Raw genomic sequence first — 14,703 nt, forward strand, 5'->3', positions numbered from 1 at the left:
TACATGTGGTGTATTCAATTGTGAGAAATCAAACTAAAGGGGTTGGAGTTAGGCAAATTTATAAAATTACAACATCTTAATTTGATTTAGGATTATATTGCATAATATTATTTTAATAATCAAAAGGGGAGGCTCATTTGATGTGAAATTGCTGAGCCTGCAATTTAGCCATTTACGATATTACAAAAACCAAAGAAAACTTAGAGAGGAACTTTAGATAATTTTGCAAAGTATACCTTATGTTGGAGATTTAGAAAATGCTAGTGAGGATGTCCTTGGTTGGGGATGGAAGGGACCAATATATTTTTTAGTTAAGGCTAGTTATAAGATATTATTGGAGGAAGGCTTGACCATCCACAAATGCAAGGCATGTAATAAGGTTCAAAATTATTTAAATAACCAAAAGTGAATGCATTTTCCTTATCAATTATACACAACAATTTTATAATTAGGAAAATTTATAGAGACAACGATAGAATGAGTTTCCACATTGTATCCTTTGGAGATGCATAAAGTAAATTTCTTCTCATTTGTTGTCATAATGCTTCTTTAATTAGCATATTTGGACTCGCTAGTTCAAAAAATTCAATCAAATTCAAAGTCCTTTTTGAGAGAGGGAGATAAGACTCCTAAGATTACTTTTTGAAGTATTTTATAGAGTCTTTTATTTTAGTAATGTTGATAGGAAAGAAATTATAAAATATTTTAAAATTTCTCAAGGTTCGGTTCAAGTATAAATGCTTTATTCTTCTACTAAAGTAAGATGGGCCTTGTATGAATCTAGAAAGACAATAAATTATATATTTTTGATATTTGTTCTAAAGTTTCTTATATCTTGCTATTTTTTTTTGGATTCTTTTAGTAAGTAATGACTAAAAAGGATAATAGATTTGACATTAACCTTCCAATTTTGAATGACCTATTTAATTTTTTTTCTAAAATATATAATCTTGATAATTCAATTTTTAGAAATTATTGATATATTGCCTTTTGAACTTAGATTGTTCGTAAGCATTCCCACCTTTTAAATTTTGTTTATAGACATCACAATTTGTTTATATGAAACAAATGTGTGGGATGTATAACAATGATTGAATCAAGGCTTTGAAAGAAAAACCTTGATTCATGTTGCTCTATTTGTTTTTCTTGCTATATTTTTTTGTCTATTTTTGAAGTTTTAAATATGAAGCTACAAATCGTTTCATCATTTTACTGTTCTGTACTGCAAATCGTATCATTGTTTTACAGTCGTGTCAGTGTATATTGCAAATTGTGTCACCGTTTTACAGTCCCGTCTCACCTACTTGTGAACCTATGAAATAATTTATGCTTCTAATTTTTGTTTGAATTGTATCATCTTTTTCATTTGTTCATAATATTTCAACATCAGAAACCCGCCAAACTTAACTTAATTTCATAATCTATGAAAGGTTTCTTGTTCATAAGATTTGTTTAAAATATTTTATATATCTGAAATTTTGAAGAAAATTAGGTTACTATTTATCTATAAGATTAGGGTCTAACAAATCAATTGCTAAACAATTAGAGGGGTGTAACATGAAACGTGTGTAGCAATGATTGAATCAAGGCTTTGAAAGAAAAACCTCGATTCATGCTTCTTTCATGCTTCTCTGCTGTACGTAACAATTTCGGCTTTGAAAGAAAAACCTCGATTCATGCTTCTTTCATGCTTCTCTGCTGTACGGAACAATTTCGGCTCTGAAAAAAAACCTCGATTCTGGTGTCAATGGGAAGTCGAGCCCTCTTTTAACTTTCTACGTTTCTCACAAAAAAAATGCCGGCCGCTCTTTCATGCTGTTGTAACAGACTACCCACTAACCACAACATTTCTCTGTTGAGCGCGCAGTTCGAAACAACAAATTCCCTCCATCTCACTTTCTCTTGCAGATAAATATAAGATGTCCTATTTAAATATTGTATGACTGAGAACAGGAATGAATGGGAGTTCAAGACTGAAACAAGGGTTCCCAAGCTCGGGTGAGTATTATATTTGTTCTTGCATCTCTGTTTTTCTTGCTTTACGATTTCTCATATCTTTAGTCCGTTGCACGTATGTAACAGACTACCCACTAAGCCTTTCATGGTAAATTAAACACGCCATCGTTTCACTGTATATTTTTTCTCATTTATGTGTTTTTCTTGCTATATTTGTTCAAGACTGATACACGGCTTCCAAAGCTTGGGTGAGTGCTATATTTGTTCTCGCTTCTATGTTTTTCTTGCTATATTTGTTTTTCTACTTTTGAAGCTTCGAATATTGTTCACATTCAATATTGAAATATGTGAACTTCATTTGTAGTGTTTGTTCTGACCAGAAAATCACTTCACCTGCTTGAAGCTCATATATATACATCTAATATTTGCTTGCTATGTGCAGTGTGTAGGAGGAGAAGGCAGCAGGTACAATTCATATTTATTTACAGCTCTATCAGTCTGTACTACAAATCATATCATCGTTTTACAGTCCTGTCAGTGTATACTGGAAATCGTATATGTTAGATTTCTCACCTACTTGTGAACGTATGAAATAATTTATGCTTCCAGATATCATTCTTTTCATTCATTCATAATATTTCAGCATCAGGAGCCCGCCAAAGGTGTGCAATACAATAAACCCTTAAAGAGTTGCATTTAGGGTTATCACACCGCCGCGAGTTAGAGATTTAGGCAGCTCAGAAAACATCGGCGCTATGGATTCCATCAAGGAGGTAAACACATTTGAACATTTTTCTTTTTAAATTAGGTGGGCACTTATGAAAGTATTAACACTTTTTTGGGTGAGATTTGCAGGCGAAATCTGATGGACAGCAAAGTCAACTGGTGGAAGCAGACCCTGAGAAGCCCTTGGAAAAGCCACTGATTAAGGCCAACGTTTTCATTCCATACATGGTCGTTTTGATTCCAAACACGGCCATTTTTGTATGTGGTGGATTCCATTACCTACTCGCCGCCATGAAAGCTCAGGGCCTTTTTTCCAATATATTTGTTGTGGGTGCTATTGTTGTATATTTTACTGTGGTCTTAATACTTGTGATTATAAGGCTCGGGGAACAGACCGTACAATTTTAATTGTTTATTTGAATTCAGCGGTATTCGGCTATTTGAGTTCCCTTGCAGCTCTATACACTCTGATCATGATGCCGTCATGGCTTTTTACCACTCTTGGTTTTCCCACTCTAGTACTCACAGCTATTCATTGGTTTGTATTACTTTCTGGGTTAAAGACTTTTTAACCCATTCTGTAATTTCACTGGATAATGTATTCTCTTTTAGGCAGAAATGGCCTGCCAGGCTGTAGCACTCATATGTTTTGGTTGCTTTTGTATCCCCCTTCCAAGTATCAGGATGAGGCCATAATACATATATACCGGTCCTTGTTTTCACAGGGATAGACTTTGTTACCTGTAATCAGATATTTGAGTATATTTCAATAATTGCTCTTAGACTCTGAGACAAGTGAATGAACTCTATTTTAAACCAAATTTGCAGAAATAGATAAATGTATTATAGCTCTCTGATTCTATACATCATTTCTTCATTACTCTTCGTAATTCAAGCTTTCTTTTATCAGGCACGGAAACAGCTACTCTCATATATTATAATTGGATAGCCATTTCCGTCCTTACATTAGAAGAAGAATTCAACTAACAATGCTAAACTTGAAAAGTAATAGAGGAAATTGACAATGCTAAATTTGAAGTTAATTTTTATGGAAGGTTTCTTATTCATAAGACTTGTTTAAAATTCTATATATATATATATATATAATTTTGAAGAATTATTATTTATCTATAAGGTTGGGTCTAACAAATTGAGTGTTAAGCCAACAAACATATATAAAAACATATCAGCAAGAGGTAGATGCATTAAAATAGTGGTCAATATTAGAGTGGATCAAGCAATTGCCAAAATCTTACATCTATATGGTAATACAAATAAAGCAAGCAGAGTTTACTCTAACTATCTTCCTTTGATTATTCATGTTCAATAATTTAGTATTTCAGGTTGTCAAGTAATGCCTGTGCTAGCTCATATGACATCAATCGACATAGTTTAAGCTCCTCTTATCCTTCATTTCTCCTCATGCATCAGGATCACATTTTTATGTCGACATAGTGTAGAAGGTTAATTGATTTGCAACATGGATTGTATGGACCTAACATTTTACAAAGATTTCAAAACCTAAAGAGATATAAAATGTATAAGTTTGATAATGGATATCCTTTTCCTATGGCTAGTCATATGTGAATTTGGAATGTTGATGTCTTAGTGAGTTTTTCCCTTGTTCTCTTTTTGTTTTGTTACATTGATGAAATAAATCTTGATGTCTCTATTGAAAAGTTTTAGAATTCAGTATTTTAATGAAATTACATGGGTATGTCTCAATAAGACTTAAATATTTCATTTGTGTAATCAAATTATATTATCCAGCTTATTATAGAAGCAACATTCTATAGTGGTGGATTTGTCCATAGCTAGCTTTTGTATATTTATGGTGGTCTAAATTATTCATTCAAAGTTTTTTCATTGTATTAATGAATTAAATTATCATTTTTTTCGTATTGTATGTGGAAGGTTTTATTAAGGGAAACTACTTGAGCACACTTGAAGTGTAAATTCAAGTAGAAACAAGAATTTTTCATAAGTTGTGTCACACTTGGTTTTATATGAGAAATAAAGTTTCAATATATGTATGGAACCTTTCTTTTATTGCATGAAATTTCATTTAGTATTTAACGTAATTGACCTGATTGAAAATTATATTAATGTCATTGGACTACACATTATAGTATTAACGTTGTATATTAATACTAATATTATCCAATTATTATTAATATTGAACATTATATTAAATTTCATTTATAGAGTATAAAATTTTTGGTTATTTTCATTAAGGAGCATTACTATAGCACACATTAGATGCAATTAGTTTTGACTAATGTGCCAATTTAAGAAATCAAAATTTTAAAACCTTCTTATGGTGATACCCACTGATGGTAAAAGTCTATTGTTATTCTTGTCTATCATATATATATTTATAGACAACCTATGCCATATATTTATAGATTAGATTGCATTAAGTTTCCTCTCTTAATTAAAAGACAAGATTTATCTCAAACATTGTTGTTTTTTGTATTGTGTTGTAAAAGAAAAATTAAAGCACTAACATTCACATTTTTCAAAACATTATTTTTATCTATCTTGCTATCCTCATTACGGTCACCAATCATGTTATCCAAATATTTTATACACTTTTATACAATTATATGCTTAGGTAAGAATATATTATTAGGATAAGTCATCACATGGTATTAAACATGACAATTTTCCAATGTGTTAACTTATGATAATGAAAATTTGAGAACATATTAAAATAAAGCCATCACTTTGAGGTTTTTTAAAGGAAAGGTTTGGATTTGAATTGATATTAAAGAAAAAAACATTGCTCAATCAAGAGTCTAGATTTAATGTGATTAAAGGACCAAACAAAGCATACGAGCAAAATGAGTAATTTGTAGTAAGAGAGTAAATTGGAAATGGTAGGTTGAAGTTGATTTGCATTAATTTGTGTAACATTGGGTGCTTGGCATGCTCAATTAAGATAATTTCAAAGTTTTTGGAAGGTTTCTTACTAATAATATTTTTGAAGGGTAATCCCACAATAATAGTTTCCACTTTTTGGACAAAGTAGGACATTGAAATCAACATTTTGAACCGAATCTCTATTTTCTAACACCTACAATACCTTAACCATTAAGAATTTGAAGTTGATGTGAACTAGTGATTTGTGAGATTTTATTTGAGATTATAGTTATATTTGTTTAAAAAAAATTAAAGTTAGATTGTAAATTTTGTACATAACATTTAATAACTAGTTTTTTATAGTAATCGACTTTCTTTTTAAAGTGATGTTTATGTTGTCGCACATAATTTTTTAACAAATGACAATTCTATTTTTTTAACTATAGATTTTGTAACAACAATATCTAATACTTGCATTTTGTTTTATGACATTTGTTTCATATTTTTTAAATTAACTTTTGGAGTCAAACCAATTATATAATCTATACATAGATGTGTGTTGTCATGCATAACTTGTTTTGTATTTATCGAGATTCAATTTTTTTCTAGAACAAGGATACCAATACCTAATCATAGATACTTTTTAGAATTGTTTGTCACTAATTTACTATTTTTTCATATGTGAAGAACATAGAACTTGATGTTTGGTGAAAAACCTATAGGGTTTGAAGCAACCTCGAGGTAGCAAAAAGAAATGCAAACAAACATACCATCTAAGAGTCAAGCAAGCATTTGACAAAAAGTATAAGGTGGATACCAATATTGAAATAGGAAGGAAGATAAACTAGGGAAAGATAAAATGTGCAATCTAAAAACTCATAAAATCACTATTGGTCAAGAGAATGGATACCTTTTTCTCCCAATCCCATAAATTATAAGAATATCTCATAATGTGAGGGTTCTTGATATAAAACCCCACCTAAATGTTGTTTGCACACTTATTAGGAAGGAAATACCTTCTATATTGTTTTTTGCAAGAAATAAAACTTAGTGACAGTGATAATCAAAGTTGTTGGCAATAGGTATTCGAAAGGGATTGAGTTAATTTGGATCTAGTCTAATGTGTTATGGAGGGGCCTATTAACCATATAGGATCTAAGGTAACTTCAAACCAATTATTTTTTTTAATGGGAGAGGATTCTTGGAAATAAGAGGGTAATGGGTTGAATCAAGGAAATTTGTTTTTTAATTGATATGTATGTCCCTTCTAAAACTTTCTATGAAATACGATTTAATGGAGATGAAATGAATCTTTTATATACAACTTAACAAATTTTCTATATATGATTGTAAGAAGTTTTAATCAAATTATATTCCTTTAAGAAGATTAATGAAAATAGATATTTAGCCTGGCAAAATAGTTCTCTTGTGGACAATCAAATTTAGAAATTCATTTTGGTTGATGTGGTACCATAAAATTGGAATTTTACTTGTAATAATAAGCATGTTGGATTTTCCTTCATAATTGAGCACCTTAATCAATTTTTTTTAAATAAGGATTGGTTTCTCAAAGAAAATATTCTTCAAATTAATTATTCTTTGTGAGGCTAGGTCTTATAATTGGCCCATAGCCTTATATAGTAATCTAAACCTAAGAATATCTCTTTCACATTTTGGATGATATGGTAGAGAAATGAATATTTAAAACACAATATGAAGCAATGGTGGTTGGGATGAACACCCAATCATGGGACAACACACATACATTATTTTCTATAATCTTCGACATGTCAAGAGAAAACTAAAAGAGTGGAATCATAGCTCCTTTAGAAATGTATTCAATTAAGTTTGAATAGTAGATGAAAATTTAGAAAAAATAGAAATTGAGATAAGATATCGTGACCTAACTATAAACCTACTTGTAGAAGAAACTATTTTCTTTAACCAATTGAATATGTTGAGCTCCAAGAAAATATTTGAGTTAGTAGGCTAAATTAGGTGCTCTAAAATAGGGTGAACTCAACACTTCATTTTAAAAAAAATATTAAGATTCTAAGATTACAACCAAAATTTAGTTAGTTCCTTGTTTGAAAATAAAATTTTCTAGAGAATTTTATTTTTGGTTCTTATTTAAGGAACCTAAAATTAGTAGAGAGGGTTGAAAATTATACCTAACCTACTGACTTGGGAGTTTAAATGATATCTTTCTTACTTTTGTTCAAATTAAAGAAGTGGATAAAGTATTTTTTTCTTTGTAAAGGGGAAATACTCCAATCTCTTTTTGAAGTAAAAGTTATGCTGACCATAACTCTTATTTTTTCCACAAATATATCATAGCTTGTAAAATTAAAAACTTAATTGAGAATTTCGAATATAATGAAAAAATTTAGTTACCCCTTATTTAAAGTACAAAAGCTTTCTATGGTCTTTTATGCCCCTAATTTAAGAAATATTAAACTCATATGTGTAACTAGTAAATATTATTTCAAATTATCCCTAACCTAATGATTCATGAGTAGAATTACAACTTTGTTTTCCTTATTAAAATTGAAGAAGTAGAGAAAGTGGTTTTTTCTTTGTAGAGGAGGAAGACTATAGGGAAAGATGGATTTCTAATCAACTTTTTCAATAATTTCAGAAAATTGTTAAATGATTTATAAAAAATTATAGAGTCCAAAACTTCCAATAATATGATACATTATTTAAATAATAACATTATTGGTTTTATTAATTATATAGGAACTCTGCATTTCTAATATAATTTTATCATTATTTGGTGGAAAAATTAAAACTTACTTAGATGAAATTATATCCAATAAAAAAGAGGCTTTTTTAAAGGGTGGAAAAATTATGAATGACAATGTGATTTCCCAAGAAGTTATGCATTTCATGCATTATTCCAAAAACAAAAGGTTTTTTACTAAATTAGATATGAAAAAAATTGATAGGGTTGAATCATATTTTCTTAAGCTCGATGATGTGAGAATTTGTTTTCCATCATGACTAGGTGAACTAGATTGACTACTATTATTATTTATCTCCCTTCTTCATTGCAATCAATGGATATCCTTTATGTTCGTTTTAAATATTATTTTAGAGGTAAGGAAGGAATGTGCACATGAGAGGAATAAAAAAGGAAATATTCTTCAGATACATGAGAGTAATAAGCTACTTGAGGGGTAAACTCAAAATATTTCCAATGAGAATAAAATTTAACAAATGATGATAATAAACTAATCACTAGCTCCTATATATATCCTACCAATCTTTGTATATTTCCTTTCCCAACCTAGATGTTGTAATATATGACATAAGAACTTAGCTACAGTTTGATGGAAAGCTATAAAAATAGATAAAATACAAGTTCATTAAACATGACCTTGGGCTATGTAAAATATGGGATATTAGGAAACAAAGTGATAAACAAAGGTTCCAAGGAGGGAACCTTTAGTGACTATTAGTGAGATAGAGGTAGTAGGATAATTTAGTGACTATAGAAGAAAAACTTGGAATATGAACAAAGGCAGAAGTGGACTGAGGAGGAAAAGAAGGAGGTTTGTCCTCAATATTCTACAAGGAATCATGGGATATCATATACTGATGATGCTTATGATCATATGCAATCTATTTTTGATGGTGATGGGGACTAAGAAGAAAGACCTGGGAATACTCTAGAGCATATCCTAATCTACAAATGAAGTTGTCTTCATAACCATTGCTAGAAAAATAAGTTGCTCCACAAGTGGAGCCGAAGGTGCTACAGATGCAAGGACCTTAGTCTAAATAATAGGTAGCTTTCCTATTTTTTCCTTAGGAGTAGGAAGAGGAACATGAGAAGCCCTCGAGGGTCGAGAGGTAGGAGCTACACATGAAGAATGAAAAGAGAATTTTCCATTCCCATACAAAGGAGAATGAGGGGGAAGAATCAAAAGCTAGAGGCCTTGTGATTTGGACTTGGCTAGCATGGGCACCTTTCATCTTCCTATGTTGGCCACAACTAGAGGAATAAAAGGCAGCATAAGAGATTTTGAATTATTAGAAGAATGAGGGGGTATACTTGGGGGAACATGCTTATCCATAGCCCTCATAGAAGAAGGCACAAAGGATGAATCATGATATGATGTAATAGTAGGCTAAGGAGAAGGAATTGTAGAAGAAATATAAGGAAGGATAGAAGCAAGTGGTGAGCCCCTAATCTTGTGTCTATAACATACCTTATATAATGTTATCATGGAGCAACATGGGCCCTACCATAGTAGGTCAAAAGTGATCAAGTAAAAAGTACCCATGTAACACCAATGGTTTGTATCCAATATCTTGGATAGTATGAATGATTCCCTCATGGGGAAGCTTCAAACATTTATGGATGATTGAGGTGATTTCATCCATGGAAGCTAGCTAAGAAATGCTTAGCCTGACCCTAAATAGATCAAACTCATGAATCATAAAAAAAATGTATCATCCATAGTCTTGGATCCCACAAAGATTGACAAAGAAATGAAATCAATAGGCATTAAAGACATATTGTCACGAATAAAAATGGTTGCTTTAGACTCCTCAAACTTCTCATTATGAAGACCACTAATAAATAGAGTTTCTTTGGTTATCATATTGACCTTGTTGGTAGGTAGGAATATAGAGTAGAGAATACTCACCATTAAAAGTCAATTTGTTTGGCATGAATGATATATCTGGAAGGTTCACTTTACAACTTTGATGAGATATAGGAGTTATAGTGATCATGTTAACATACTTAAAACTAGTTAGTGCAATAGAATAATAAGGTTCATCCATAAAGTTAGAAAAATGTGTAAGAAAGGGATTTGTTTATATCTACAACTAATTATTATGTTTAGAAATGGTACCATTGTTTATTTGGTCTTGTATACCATAATCAAGATGGACACAATGCTTGATATCGTGACTTATTCAACAGACTAGACTTATCTCTAGGAGGGCTCTTAGATTGTCTTTCAGTAACTTTTTCAACACGTCATCCTAATAGGAATTAGATAAGTAAGTTAAGATTCTATTATGTTGCGATCACAATGTGTTCTTTTTGTGGTTTGATATATAGTTATTGTTGGAAATTTGGAGGAATTGATTATGTGTTGCATTGATGTTTGTCATTGATGTCAACACTAGCTTGTTTGGTTGTCTACAAGGTTCTGGTAGAGTGGTTAGATTGTGATGATGATCAGGAGACCAATCTCCGGTATGTTCCGATTGGTGGAATTGGTTTGGTTCGATTATTCATGTCATTCAGATGCGTGCCACATTCAGTTGGTTCAGGATTTGATGATCCAGAAGCTATCATATGTTCTAGTAAGCCTTTTGGTTACCAGTAAGGGTTTTACTGGTAGAGCTTTGTTGAAGATCTTTTGATGGATTTGATAAGTGGTGTTGGTGCAGCTTCTAGAAGGTTCTCAACATGCTGATTCTTATCATGTTCATGTTTCAGTTGATTGGTGGTGTTGCATTTGGCTTATGGAGACCTATTTTAGGTCCGGTGTTATTTCATCCTAGGTGATGGACCGGTTTGTGTAATTTGTTGGTGGATGCTTCTCATACGTTACCAGTTGTATTTATTGATTGGTTAATGTTGTTTCGACCTCAGGCCGACTTGGGTTATCATTGTAATGGATTTATTTTATTATCTTTTAGGTGGCCGACCTTATTGTTTAGGTCCAGGGTTTGTATAAATATGATGTAAGATCTCTTTGTAGATCATGGGTTATGGGATTATCTATGTGCGAATAAGTTGTAACCATATGCAGAGGTTTTGATTAATCATAGGTGATCGAATTGGGTTTGTGTAAGAGGTTTAAGACCTTTGGTATTGAGCTTAACTGGAACTGTACTCAGGCATATGATCAGATGCTATTCTTGTAGTTCAATCTTCTTTCCAGATTGTAGTCTGGAGATTTCTTGTAGTCAGTGAGGCTCCTTTGTGATGAGAAGTGCACATGTGCAGGTCCCTTATTGTAATCACATACTTACTACAAAAGTATCATTTGACTGTGGGTAGGGTTTCCCATCACGGTTTTTCCCTTTAGCGGATTTTCCACATACAAATCTTGGTGTTATGTGTTGTGGATGGATGGTATTTGGTTTATGATTTATGTTTGTGCTTAATTGGTATATCTGCTATTTCGGTATTTGGTTTATGCATTTCGGTAAAAGGTTTTTAAGTTCTTAAAGTTTCATAATCTATTGACAACTGATTCAGTCTCCCCGTCTCAGTTGTCCACCAGTTATCCTAACAATTATAATAATAGCTATAGGTTTATTTTTCTTGGACCTCCCAAAGGAAGGCATAGCACCATGACTATTGAGATGAGAGGATGAGGTGGAAACCCCATACTTTGTTAGGATCTATTGATAATCATGCAATGTAGTATGATAGATGTGAAAAAGAATAATAGTTCATTAGAAGGATCTTCTCCCTTAATGCCAATTGTAGATTTCCCATTAAAACCCTCTAAAGGTCAGAATATGGTAGGGCATAAGGGATTAGAGAATAAATAGATTGGTATCTAGAAATTAAATCAATGAGCTTCTTATGAGGTTATTATTTTCAATGGACAATATTAGTCAAATTGATCTTAGGTCTAAAGTTTGCCTTATAATGATGAAGGAATTGAAAAATGAAAAGATAAAGTTATATGGCAATACAGAAAACCAATCCAACATGGTATCTCTAAGAGGGCATGGGAAGATTTTTTTCATAGGTGGCCTTGGTATAAGAAATCACTACAAAGTGTAGTAAAAGATAACAAATACATTTGTGGATCTCCCCTTCCATCGTATTTGTCAAACTTTGGTATCTTTAGTCCCTGGGGTATAGGTACATGTTCAAAATATTTGGGCGTAGAGTGATTCGAAAATAACATGGCTGAAAGGTAGATTAGGAAGCATAAATAGTTGAATTGGATTACTATGATTGTATCTAACCCATTTTCTGTAACAATGTATTGAGGATGGGATTTAATGGAGGCATATTGGAAATGACTGTAGAAGTTTGAACCATGGATGTTGGAACATTAGAGGTAGGTCAATGAGGGATATGATATCCCCAAAGGAGGCTAAGAGACACTGATAGATGGAATTAGAGGAGGTATAAACATAGTATTAGTAGGATTATTAGAAGAAGGATGAGTTGTTATAATATTAGTATCAACCATCTGCACAAACACCTTAGGCATCAATACATTCCACTATATAACATTGATGTTTAACTGAGCATCAAAAGGTCGAGTCAAGATAGACGTGTTCGAAAGTACACGACTCTTAGCTATCTTCTTTAGTTCACATAGAAGTTTAGGGACCTTGTGATATGAGATGAATAATTCTCTCAAATTATCAACAACAAGTGCGACTTGAGTGTAAAGAGAATCTTGGTTAAGAAAGCCGTGAAAATCCCTCAAGTTCTCCTCCAATGACTAGACCTACTCAAAGGAGGCCCTAAAATCACATCTTGACATATTAGAGGAGGAGATTCAATGGGAGATTTTGATAGAGAATTTGAAAACATAGGAACATCATTGGGAGAATTAGGATTGTTTCAAAATATTGATCCTAGTTTAGGAGGACTATGAGAACACCTAGTTTTAGACATGTTTAAGTTCTACTAACTCCTTCTAACTATGTTTCAAGAAGTGGTAGACTATTTTGTGAAGCTCATAAGAGACTAACACAATGCACGATCCAAAAATCCTCTAGAAAAAAGAGATTAAAAATTCGCAAATATTTTCTACCAATAAGTTTATCTAATCTTGGACAAATTTTACTTAAGGAAGTGATCACATTGGGTTTACCAAAATGTAGAGTGGGAAAAGTGAGCTACAACAAAAGGAGATATATCCTCTGAGAGATCAACTTCCTATAGTTACACACTCAATTAAACCAAAAGTAATTAGAACCTTCATGTTTATCTTATTAATTATGAATTTGAATTTTAACTCAGGAAGTCTTATACATATTTGTTTATATCATGAACAAAGAATATAAATAAATTATGGGGACTTAAAAAATAGAAAGTGCAGTCACATAGGTCTTCCAAATAGTTTAGCTATAGATCTATATCCGAGACATTTACACAATGTGAAACATTGGCATCTTGTACATGTAGAAAATAAAACTATCACGAGAAAATGATAATACAATCTTTCATAGATTTTGAGGTTGGGAAATGGTACAGTGTGATGAAATAACAATTAATGATAGCTATATATTAATTTAAACTTAATGGAGAAATAAAAAAGAAAATGAGGAGATATCACCCAAGATGGTGGAAAGTTGCAAGAGCTTCCATGGGATAGTCTCTCTTCAAGACTTGCACACATAAGACCAAAGAGAAATTTTGGGGTGACTATATAAGATCTTGCAATAGTCAAACCCCTGTTTTGTTGTTTCTACCTCCATGGATAACCAAGATGGAGAGATAAAAGACATACAAAGATACAACTAAAATAACTTTATACTATCGAATTAAAGATAATGCAATATGTTGAAAGAGAGTTTCGAAGACACTAGTTAACAATCTTTTACTAGAGCAAGATAAACTATCTAAAGGAAAAAGTTTCCTTCACACAAATGTCATCGCAAAGGATGAGCATGCTCTAAAGCTTGAATTGATGGCATCAATGTGATAATTAGAGCTTCATCATAATACCATGTAAGATAAAAGAGAAAGAGTGTTGTGGAGTTTTCTAAAAAATAGAGAGAGTGTGAGTTGTCGTTGAAGAGATCAATTTTTGGAGTCACAGATTCTAGTAGGATGCAGGTGCACGCAGTCACAGATTCTAGTAGGATGTAGGTGATCATGCAACATCTACATGTAGTGTACGAACATTTGTGAAAAATCAAACTAAAAAGATTGGAGAGTTAGACATATTTATAAAATTAGAGCATCTTAATTTGATTAAGGATCATATTGCATAATCCTATTTTAATAATTAAAAGGGGAGGCTCATGTGATGTGAAATTGCTGGCTATGCAATTTACAATATTACAAAAACCAAAGAAAACTTAGAGAGAAACTTTAGACGGATGTAACATAAAACAAATGCGTGTGGTGTATGGCAATGATTGAATCACTTCTATGAGCGAAAAAACCCGATCATTCTTCTTTCGGCTTTGAAAGAAAAACCTCGATTC

General features: G+C 31.9%; 1 long non-coding RNA gene across 9 annotated transcripts; it reads left to right on the forward strand.

Annotated features, from left to right (window-relative positions):
• Positions 1-1,695: 1,695 nt before the first annotated feature.
• Positions 1,696-3,536, forward strand: LOC131029329 (uncharacterized). Of its 9 annotated transcripts, none has more exons than XR_009102758.2 (5): positions 1,837-1,998; positions 2,179-2,204; positions 2,399-2,421; positions 2,566-2,729; positions 2,812-3,536. It is a non-coding gene; the product is annotated as an uncharacterized LOC131029329 (long non-coding RNA). The 9 variants fall into 9 exon arrangements; XR_009102759.2 differs by having other exon boundaries at positions 1,843-1,998; positions 2,600-2,729; XR_009102761.2 differs by having other exon boundaries at positions 1,696-1,998; positions 2,083-2,204; positions 2,399-2,729.
• The last annotated feature ends 11,167 nt before the right edge of the window (positions 3,537-14,703 follow it).

Source organism: Cryptomeria japonica, chromosome 10 (assembly GCF_030272615.1).
Source record: "Cryptomeria japonica chromosome 10, Sugi_1.0, whole genome shotgun sequence".
Lineage (NCBI taxonomy): Eukaryota > Viridiplantae > Streptophyta > Pinopsida > Cupressales > Cupressaceae > Cryptomeria > Cryptomeria japonica.